This window comes from Macrobrachium nipponense, chromosome 28 (assembly GCF_015104395.2).
Source record: "Macrobrachium nipponense isolate FS-2020 chromosome 28, ASM1510439v2, whole genome shotgun sequence".
In the NCBI taxonomy this organism is placed as follows: domain Eukaryota; kingdom Metazoa; phylum Arthropoda; class Malacostraca; order Decapoda; family Palaemonidae; genus Macrobrachium; species Macrobrachium nipponense.
In genome coordinates, this window is record NC_087217.1 from 21,965,634 (window position 1) to 21,977,499 (window position 11,866).

General features: G+C 36.0%; 1 protein-coding gene across 5 annotated transcripts in view; it reads right to left on the reverse strand.

The window, feature by feature from the left end:
• LOC135201571 (uncharacterized) overlaps positions 1–10,245 on the reverse strand; it is a 28,585-nt gene extending 18,340 nt beyond the window's left edge. For 3 of the 5 annotated variants that reach the window (XM_064230590.1, XM_064230591.1, XM_064230592.1), the window contains exons 1-2: positions 10,064–10,245; positions 9,850–9,933 (exon numbers count right to left, since the gene is read on the reverse strand). The gene's annotated coding sequence lies outside the window, so the exon portion shown is untranslated. The remainder of the gene's footprint in view (positions 1–9,849; positions 9,934–10,063) is intronic. The other 2 variants (XM_064230593.1, XM_064230589.1) reach the window with 2 other exon arrangements.
• Positions 10,246–11,866: the final 1,621 nt, after the last annotated feature.

Sequence of the window (11,866 nt, forward strand, 5' to 3'; positions counted from 1 at the left end):
GCGAGGATGCCCCAGGGGTGAGATCGCTTGCGATCGCTAAAGGCCCATAATTATATATATTCATATATTCATATATGACATATGGATATGATATATATAAATATATATATATATATATATATATATATTATAGATATATATAATATATATATATATATGCATATATATACAATTATATATAGCATAATATATAATATAACAATATATAGAAATATTATAATATATATATATTATATATAGATATAATATATACTATATTAATATATATATATATATATATATATATATAGATATATTATATATATGGTGTCCGGACAATTCGGTCCCGGACAATTCGGTACCCGGCTTGTCATTTTTATTATTTTTTTTTAATTTCTAAATCAAAATAATATGGTATTCTATATTAGACATTAAGATCTATTTATATATAATATTATCTAATTGCCTAACTACAAAGTTTGTTATTCAACTAGTTTTACAATTACAGTAACATAAACAATCTACCTAACTAATTTATTACTTAACGATTAGTTTGGTTAGTCCCTTAGTTGTTTATAGATAATATAAGCTAACTACCCAACTATTCATTCATAAACAATTAGTTTGGTTATTCCTTAGTTGTTAATAAAAAAAAAAGACTATTAGTTTCTTCATTCAAAATATTTTACTAAGTTTACTGCAAAGGTACCTTTAGATTTTTTATTCTAGTTTCACCCCATCATTCACAAAATGGAGTCTTGCAAGTGCATACGATCGGAAAAGTGAAATACAAAATTAGTCGATAAGGAAAACTACGTGTACCAAAAACATAAAGAAAATGCTGATGGTACGAAGATATATTGAAGATATATTCACTCAGATGTTAGTTTTCATGCACTCAAGTATATTGAAAATCATAATCATAACACAACTGCAGCTGAAGTGAGTGCAAAAGTTGCTACTGCAAATATTAAGGAAAGGACAACCACAAGTCAAACACCTTCTCGTTCAATTTTAACAGAAGAACTAGGAAATTTAAAGGAGTGCGCAGTTGCTGATGTGACGAAACTAGTTCATATTAGTCGAAATATGAGACGATGGAGAGATGATCAGGCTAATCATCCACCAATCCCACAAACAATTAATGGATTTCAAATACCACGAGAGTTTGGTGTTATCGAGAATGGCTCTATCTTTTTGCAGTATGACAGTGGCATAGACGACGTTAAACGCATTTTAATTTTCGCTACTAATGACGCTCTTCACGATTTGAGACAATGTGCGAATCGGGCAGGAGATGGAACTTTTAAAGGTGCGTTTAGATTGGAGATTAAACTCTCCCGAGAGACGGCTACTCTCGCGCAACTTTCTCTACAGCATGTTTATACTACCAGCAAGTTTTTCTCTCCGAGAGCTATGAGGGAGTGTCGCGAGAGAAAGTGTCCGAGAGTCGTCGGGTAAGACTTCTCGCGCATCTATTTACACTGGAGCCAGTGCCAGTCGACAACTAGCGAGGGTTGAGAGAACATAGTATACAGTGTTACCCATGATATGGAAGATGAATTGGTTTTTTGTGTAGAACCAAATCCTATGCAGTATATATATATATGATATATATATATATATATATATAATATATATATTATATATATATATATATAATATATATATATATATATAGTAGATTAATATCCTGATATATCTATATATTAATGCTATAATAGATTATATATATATATATATATATATATATATATATATATATATATCTATATATATATTATATATATATATTATATATATATATATATATATATACATATATATATATATATATATATTAGATATATATAATATATATTTATATATATATGTATATAATATATATATATATATATATATATATATGTATATAATATAGATATACTATATATATATATAGATATATATATATATATATATATATATATATATATGTATATGTATATATATATTTCTCCATAGTCCTATTGCTAAAATGGCAACACAATAAGATCAGCTGATGTGTAGTGAATCTTTGGGTGGATGGAAGCAACAAGATCGATTAATTGGTAAGAATCTTTGTCTAGATAGATATTATTATCGTAATACCGATATGAAAGCACCATTTTAATTTCCAGTTCTCTGCCAAGAGTTGTGATCACGACACCTTCCAAAAGTGGAGTTTCACTACCCTGATGACTATCGTAGGACAACATCCTCAAAAACACATTAATTTCCATTCTATTTCTTTTCTCTTGACTCTTGCGACGTCAGGCATTCCTCGGATATCACTTTTTTTTCTTCTTCAATTTTCTAGCTTCAGCGCACATTTGACTCCGAAGATTGTGCCATTTCCTTGTAATTTCTTTTTCGCTAATTCCCAAGTTCTCAGCTATTTCTTTAATTTTACTCATTTTCAGCTCTTTGTTTCTGTACTCAGGTAAAGTCACATTCCACAGTTCAGGAAATTTCTCGTATTGCTGAATTAATGAAATTGTTTGGTCTTTATTCCAGTTTTTGGCACTCATGTTCTCTCGTGAGAGTAAACGAAAACTTTCACAGCTCTGAATATTCACTGAATAGAGTGGAGAGCTACAACCTAGCTCTACGAGCGTGCTGTCTAGACTGTTTAGACTGTAGCGCGCGCGAGAGAAGAGAAACACTCGCGAGAGTAGAGAGAAAATCTCGGAGAGTACTCTACAGCCTGTTTACATTCAATAGAGCAGCTGTCTGAGAGCAACTCGCTGAAAAAACTCTCCAGTCTAAACGCACCTTAAGAGTTGCCCTGTTATATTTTTCCAACTTTATGTCTTGCATATACAAATTAAAAACTTCAGTGCTCCAAGATTGTTTGCCCTCTTACCTGATAAGTCTCAAAATACGTATAACCGGCTTTTCCAAAAAGTGAAAGAATTAGTGAATAACGAGGGGCCAGATGCATTTTCAAATACGTTTCCAGAAACAACTATTTCTTTTTGCTTGTTTCATTTAGGACAGAATGTTTACAGACATATTGTAGCTGAAGGTTTCAAAGTACGTTACCACGAAGATGACATATTTAGTCATAAAATGAGATGTTTTATAGCCCTAGCCTTTTTACCTGTAAATCAGGTTGCTGATGCTTTTGAAAATTCCTATATAGGACCAGTGAGAGGGAGAGGAGCCACAATGAGGAGACTTGATCCAAAATGTTCAATAGAATCTTGGAATGTTCTAAGCCGATGTTTGAACGGAGAATTGCGTACAATTAATAATTTGGAAGGTTTTCACAGCACATTTATAGCAAGTCTTTCCAGTATCAATACAAACATATGGAAATTGATTGAAGCCCTTAAAAGTGAAGAGAGTTTGGCAAAAACAAAATTACAAAAGCTTCGAAACAGGGATGAACCAGTCAAAAAGAAGAAGTACAGCGATTATGACAAGTGTATTACTCATCTAGTACAGAGCTATAATCAAGCAGAAAGAATGCAGTTCCTTAAAGCAATTCGCTCATAATATTAAGGTTTAAAATTTTTCTAAATTTTAAGTACAAGAAATGTATGGCTTTTACTGTTTTACTTTTATATAGATACGTTTAACGACACATGTATGGTTTTTACTATTTTATTTTTATTTTATACTTTTAACGACAAACAATGTATGGCTTTTACTATTCTATTTTTATATAGATACTTTTAACGACAAACAATGTATGGTTTTTACTATTTTATTTTTATATACATACTTTTAACGACAAGAAATGTAAAAAGTCTGGAATAAAGAAACTAAAAAAGTTTTTTTTAAATAAATCATTTCATTTATGTCTGCCACCCACTTTTTTATATTCTTTGTAAATAAGTAAGAAAATAACCAATCTAATCGTTTAAAAATGACAAGCTGGGTACCGAATTATTGTCCGGGAACGAATTGTCCGGGACCGAATTGTCCGGGACCGAATTGTCCGGGACCGAATTGTCCGGGACCGAATTGTCCGGGACCAAATTGTCCGGGACCAAATTGTCCGGGACCGAATTGCCGGGACCAAATTGTCCTAGCACCATATATATATATATATATATATATATATATATATATATATTATATATATACATATATACATATATATATATATATATATATATATATATATATATATATATATATATATATATATATTTATATATATATATATATATATATATATATATATATATATATATATATTATATATATATATATATATATATATATATATGACTGGTAAAAGTGTTCTGTAACAACAGAATTCCATCTAATAAAAGGAGCCCATAAAAACACCAAAATGTAGAGAGAAAAGTACTATTACTTTTCTCTCTACATTTTGGTGTTTTTTTATGGGCTCCTTTTTATTAGATTATATATATATATATATATATATATATATATATATATATAATATATGTATATACATACAAAGTATATACACACACATACACATATCGTAGATACACAGCTAGACAGCCATTTTTAGTACACTTTTACACACACACACACTCACTCAGACAGTCAGCAATATTACCACAACCACGCACACAAGTACACGCAATGCTTTTGACGCACATCATGGCTGCTCACCAGCGAAACGGAACAGAAAGAATGAGGAACAGCCTCCTCTAGTGGTGGAGGTGAAAGTGGCAGCTTTAATCAAACAGTGCATAACAACAAGCGGTTGAATGTTAAATAAGGAGTTGGGAATAGGGAGTTGGGAAAATGGGCTACAAATAAGTCTACTATGAGATTCAGGGCCTCTGTAACACGGCTTTTTCGCAATAAACTTTTATCTATGTATTTCATCAATATAACGCTTATTCAGAATACACATTATATCTACACATAAATTTTGACTGTATTCTGCATTACGTAGGTTGAATAAATTTGGTACTGACAATGTAAAAGTGACTTTTTTTGAAGACGGGCCAACTTCCTCAGAGAAAAGGTTTCGAACGCACTCGTTACGTAACTTATGACAGCATTTCTTCCCTCTTTCTCGATGGATGATTGGCTATACGTAACAAAGGCTATACCTCTGGCAACAATGACAAACAAATTTAAATACAACCAAAGCAGCACACCTTTATGAACTCTGAACCTCTCCACTGATAATTGTCATAATGAACAAACCAACAAAATATGTTAATAAATACAAAAACACTTCGATTATTAGTCTAACTCCCAAAATAAGTTTCCTAAGAAATTACAGTCTACTTTATAGGTCACAATCAGATTGACAAGATATAAGGAATAGATGGTAATTTTCAAAAACATAGTAGACAAGCTTGATTTGATAACTGCTATATCCAATGTTATGCAATTTTTATTTATTGGCTATCTACCTATTTACTGAAAAAAAACTAGCCGGTACCGTATTTTGGCTTTAAACCTTCACCAATAATTATCGTCAGAATGATAACTTCATGAGGCTCCACCCACTTTGGCCTCGTTATAATTCAGGATAACACTGAAGGCTATCTTGGGCATTGTTGGATTAGAAAATTTAACTTCTGGTTATAAAAACTCATTTCTCGAGTAGTTGTAAGAAGTGCTAAATGATCCTCAAGGATCCCAGCAGTTGGCCTAAACGTTTAATTCATGTATATTACTGCTATACTGTTGCGGCACTACTGCTACAGTAGTATTACTACGCTAGCACAGATACCCCACCCACATCTATGTAGCGTTCCGCCATTCATAAAGTCTTTGGGTTTCAGAGCCGATGGAACAAGGTGAATGGGTTTCTGTCTAGTGGATGGGCGGCGCAACATTTCGTCAAAAGGTGTTTACTTTGCTTACGTAATGAATGTTTTTCGACTCTTGGCTCGTAATCATTCGTCACGGCGTCGGCTAGATGATTTACTCTATAAAAATTAAAACTATCTGGTTTAGGTTATTGATAATGCTGACAAAATTTGTGTGTTTGTAAAATATACATATGTCAACTTTCAGCTACTTCCGATGCTTTGACAAGGAGCAAAGTCCAAAAAACCGTGTTACAGAGGCCCTGAATCTCATAGTAGTATATTTAGTGGGAAATAATAATAATAATAATGATAATAATAATAATAATAATAATAATAATAATAATAATAAAAGTGGCGCCGTAGCAGAGTGGGTTAGGTCGTCAATGGACTGGTTAAGCAACATTGGGGCTGGTCAGTCGTTGGATGGGTGACCGCTCTCCTCGGCGTTGATTCCTTGCGAAAGGATCTTTACCATAATTTCCTCAGCCTACTCAGCTGTAAATGAGTACCTATCCCTGACGGGGTAGGGTCCAGCTGTGGGTTAAATAGCAAAACTTAGCAATGATGGAAAGAAATGAAGAATTAAACGACAACGACGTAAATGGAACCTGTGTCAACAGAGGAGCTTCGTCCGGCAGCCAGGTATTCACCCAATTGAAGGGGAAGACGAGGTACTTGGAGGTCGTCATCCAGCAACTAACCACCACAACGACAGTAACCAACAGCCTGAGATTGAAGCTACAGAATCAAACCAGAGGAAGAAATGGACAAGAGAAGAAAATAAGGAAATATGGAGATGCTACATCAGAAGCAACCCGACGGAGAGAGGATACAGAGGAAGGTTGGTCAACATCTGGAATGAGAGGAATAACACCCCCAAACAGAGCAGAGGCTGGCAGACCAAGTAAGGAACATAAAGAAAAAGAACTGGCTCTCCCCAACAGAAAGAGAGAAACTTGAAAGGGAAATGACACACGACAACGAATTACAAGACGAACTGAGAGACAATGCCACAGAACAACAGCACAGGAAGAAACACTGACGAAGTAACATACAGAGAGAACAAAGATCCCCTCCATGAAAGCCTACAACACCAAGAAATTAAGGGAGAAAACAAGTGAGGTCAATGAAATAATGGGAATAATACACACCACCAGTATCACAGAAACAAATAACTTGGCAAATACAGGAGCAAGATTAGTAGCAGAACTGATGGGGATACAAACACCAACACCACCAACACAACCAACCCAACAGAAACCAAAACAACAACCTCCTTGGAAAAGGCGCCTAGAAAAGCAAATCATGGTGATGAGATCTGACTTGAGTAAACTGAAAGAGATGGCAGAAAAAAGGCTAAGAAGCAAGAAAACAAGGGAGGAACTCAACAAGAAATACAAAGTACAAGAGAGGGGACTAAACAACACAATAGAAGATGTAAAACAGAGGCTAAGGCCAAAGCACATAAGATCCAATGGTACATGAACAGGAATAAGGGATACCAACAGAACAAACTATTCGGAACCAACTAGAAAAGACTATACAGCCAACTAAAAGGGGAAGACAACCACCAAGAAATTCCTGAAGCCGAACCAAGTAAGAGACTGGGAAAACATATGGAACAATCTGGTATCACACAACAAACATGCAACATGGATCCAGGAAGTCAAGGAAGAAGAAACAGGGAGAATAAAACAAAGATTCACAGAGATCACGACAGACACAGTCAGATACCAACTAAAGAAAATGCCAAACTGGAAAACCCCAGTTCCCGATGAAGTCCATGGATACTGGCTCAAAACCTTCGAGGCCCTACATCCAGTAACCACAGGCCTATCACCTGCCTACCAATAATGTGGAAGTTACTAACAGGTATCATCAGTGAAAGGCTGTACAACTACCTAGAGGAGACAAACACCATCCCCCACCACCAGAAAAGCTGCAGAAGGAAGTGTAGGGACACAAAAGACCAGCTCCTGATAGACAAAATGGTAATGAAGAACAGTAGGAGAAGGAAAACCAACCTAAGTATGGCATGGATTGACTATAAGAAAGCCTTCGACATGATACCACACACATGGCTAATAGAATGCCTGAAAATATATGGGGCAGAGGAAAACACCATCAGCTTTCTCAGAAATACAATGCGCAACTGGAATACAATACTTAACTAGCAGCGGTTAATATCAAGAGAGGGATCTTCCAGGGCGACTCACTGTCCCCACTACTCTTCGTAGTAGCCATGATTCCCATGACAAAAGTACTGCAGAAGATGGATGCTGGGTACCAACTCAAGAAAAGAGGCAACAGAATTAACCATCTGATGTTCATGGGCGACATCAAGCTGTATGGTAAGAGCATCAAGGAAATAGATACCCTAATTCAGACTGTAAGGATTGTATCTGGGGACATCAGGGTGGGGTTTGGAATAGAAAAATGTGCCTTAGTCAACATACAAAAGGGCAAAGTAACAAGGACTGAAGGGATAAAGCTACCAGATGGGAGCAACATCAAACGCATAGATGAGACGGGATACAAATACCTGGGGATAATGGAAGGAGGGGATATAAAACACCAAGAGATGAAGGACACGATCAGGAAAGAATATATGCAGAGACTCAAGGCGAAACTCAAGTCAAAACTCAACGCCGGAAATATGATAAAAGCCATAAACACATGGGCAGTGCCAGTAATCAGATACAGTGCAGGAATAGTGGAATGGACAAAGGCAGAACTCTGCAGCATAGACCAGAAAAATATGAAACATGTGACAATACACGAAGCACTACACCCAAGAGCAAATACGGACAGACTATACATAACACAAAAGGTTGGAAGGAGAGGACTACTAAGTATAGGGGACTGCGTCAATATCGAGAACAGAGCACTGGGCAATATCTGAAAACCAGTGAAGACGAGTGGTTCAAGAGTGCATGGGCAGAGGGACTGATAAAGAGGACTGGCACAACAAACCAATGCACGGACAATACATGAGACAGACTAAAGAACTAGCCAGCGATGACACATGGCTACAGAGGGGAGAGCTCAAGAAGGAAACTGAAGGAATGATAACAGCGGTACAGGATCAGGCCCTAAGAACCAGATATGTTCAAAGAACGATAGACGGAAATAACATCTCTCCCATATGTAGGAAGTGCAATATGAAAAATGAAACCATAAACCCCATAGCAAGCGAATGTCCGGCACTTGCACAGAACCAGTACAAAAAGAGGCATGATACAGTGGCAAAAGCCCTCGACTGGAGCCTGTGCAGGAAACACCAGCTACCTTGCAGTAATAAGTGGTACGAACACCAACCTGAAGGAGTGATAGAAAACGATCAGGCAAAGATCCTCTGGGACTATGGTATCAGAACAGATAGGGTGATACGTGCAAATAGACCAGACGTGACGTTGATTGACAAAATCAAGAAGAAAGTATCACTCATTGATGTCAAAATACCATGAGACACCAGAGTTGAAGAGAAAGAGAGGGAAAAATGGATAAGTATCAAGACCTGAAAATAGAAATAAGAAGGATATGGGATATGCCAGTGGAAATTGTACCCATAATCATAGGCACGATCCCAAGATCCTTGAAAAGGAATCTGGAAAAACTAGAGGCTGAAGTAGCTCCAGCCAGGACTCATGCAGAAGAGTATGATCCTAGAAACGGCGCACATAGTAAGAAAAGTGATGGACTCCTAAGGAGGCAGGATGCAACCCGGAACCCCACACTATAAATACCACCCAGTCGAATTGGAGGACTGTGATAAAATAATAATAATAATAATAATAATAATAATAATAATAATAATAATAATAATAATAATAATAATATATTATATTATATTATATTATATTATTATTATTATTATTATTATTATTATTATTATTATTATTATTATTATTTTGTTGAAAAATTTAAGCTTCCAAAGATTAAGGCTTTTATATTAGACAAAAGTTACAGCAGGCAATGCGAAACAGAAATAAGAAATCACTTATTAAACAAATAAAAAATCTATCAACAAATCAGTTAATAAATAGATAAAAATGAGAGTAAATGTGAGCTTGACAACTCGGTATCTTACACGTTTGTTTCTTTGGTCATTTCGTCCTCCCCTTCTTCTCTTGACGGCTGGTTTCGTTACGCTCAGTTTTAGTTCTACCGTCCTCTGTATGTGTAAATTAATTAGTTAGTACGAGAGAGAGAGAGAGAGAGAGAGAGAGAGAGAGAGAGAGAGAGAGAGAGAGAGAGAGAGATAGTATACATGAAGAAATTACATATATGTTTAATGTACGAACCTGTATCAAAATGGAATTCATCGCGAGTAATGCCTCAGAAACAGCACATCTTTGATTTCTGTTTTCGTTCGATCCTTGTAACCTCCTTCCAATCTCCTGTCTTCTTGGAATCCCTAAGAACCACTAGCCGCGTGCTCTCCTGCCAAGACTGAAGTCTAGTGTGGTTAGACTGAGCAGCGTAATCATTTAGGAACTGGTGACAGGTTGAAGAACAACCCGGTTTATCTTATCTTGCGTTTGTCGTCCAATCAGACACGGCGCTAGATAGTGGAAACCTTTTTTTTTTTTTTTTTTTCTATGTAGTCTTCACGCAATCTTGAATATGACGAAATGTTTAGAGCAATGATTGAGTTTTTCATTTGATGTAAACAGTATTATTATCAGACTTCAGAATCGTAAGCAGTAGATTTTGAATTGCTGTAGTGTAAAAGAAATGAGCGAATTGCACTAGGAGTCGAAAGGACGCTGCAGAGTAACTTTTAAGTGATGTCTTCAGTGCACTGCGTGAGGTCCACTAACGGCACTCGCCCCCCCCCCCCCACCTAGTGTATAACAAAAAGGAATGGCAAATAAATTCAAATAAAGACCTATTATATTATACTCGGACCAGTGATGATGCATGGTTCAAAAACATGTCCGCCAAATGAACTGAAAACAAAGACGTATTGCTCTATACTGGGCCCAGTGATGATGTAGGCCTATGGTTAAAAAAACATAGGCATTAAGGAGGGTGCGGTTGGGTTCTTGGAGGTAACAGAAACTGGAACGAACAAAAATGAGGATGTTCATGTGAATTTTGGATGATCTTGATGCGCACGAGGCAGGGAAATAAAGAAATCGAGTAAAGATTGCTGAAAACCACACAGGCTTTTGTTGCAGCCAAGCCAATGATTTCCAGAAGTATGCCAAATTCTTCATAAAGAAAAATTACACTTGGCCATGGAGGCCTACAAATGTGTCGATCTGATCTAAACGTTGAAGATTACCGTATGTATTCAAAACTAGGCCTAGTTACCTGAGCATCCGCTAATAAGAAGTAGTCAAACTCTACTTCCTTCTCTCGGAATGTGAAAGAAAGTTTAATAAGAGGAGTCATTTCACCTATCTTGGTAACATCAAAAGACTTTTCATTAACATTTATACAGTGTTTCGCTGGTGTTCACATTATTTCGACATCTCAAATGCGCCTAATGTTCGTGTTCGGCATCTTCCCTTGTCTGTCTCATACAATTTATATATGCTTTTGTATCATCTTTATTGAACTTGCATAGTGTATTCCTTCTCCAGATGTCCATACCTCTTCTAGTATGAACACACCAGCGTATCGTACTTGTTTTACGTTCCTCAACAGCAACGTAGCAGATTCCACCTATACTCTTTTTATTCATTGGTCCATCCGCCTGTGGTGTTCTCGCATGGTAACACTGCGTCCCGGGCTTTAAACAGTTACGCTATATGTAAGTTTTAGGTAAATAAAAGGATATCTGGGTGTACATTTGCAACTGAAAAGTGTTTTAATAATTTACTGTATGCGAATTACACCGTTAATATTCGAAATAGGATATTATTTAAAACCCAGGACGCAGTGTTACCATTCGCAAACACCACCGGCGGATGGACAGATGGAAATAAACAGAGTATAGTAGCAAACATATCCTCTTTTAAGTTGGGAATTGACTTTAGAAATTGATTTGGGTCAACTAATGCACCAGCCGTATCATTCTTCTCGTCATAAATGTTACAAATCACGTTTTTTTTTCAATTTAAATTTTCCAGTGATTTTCACGGACTTTATCTATAGCA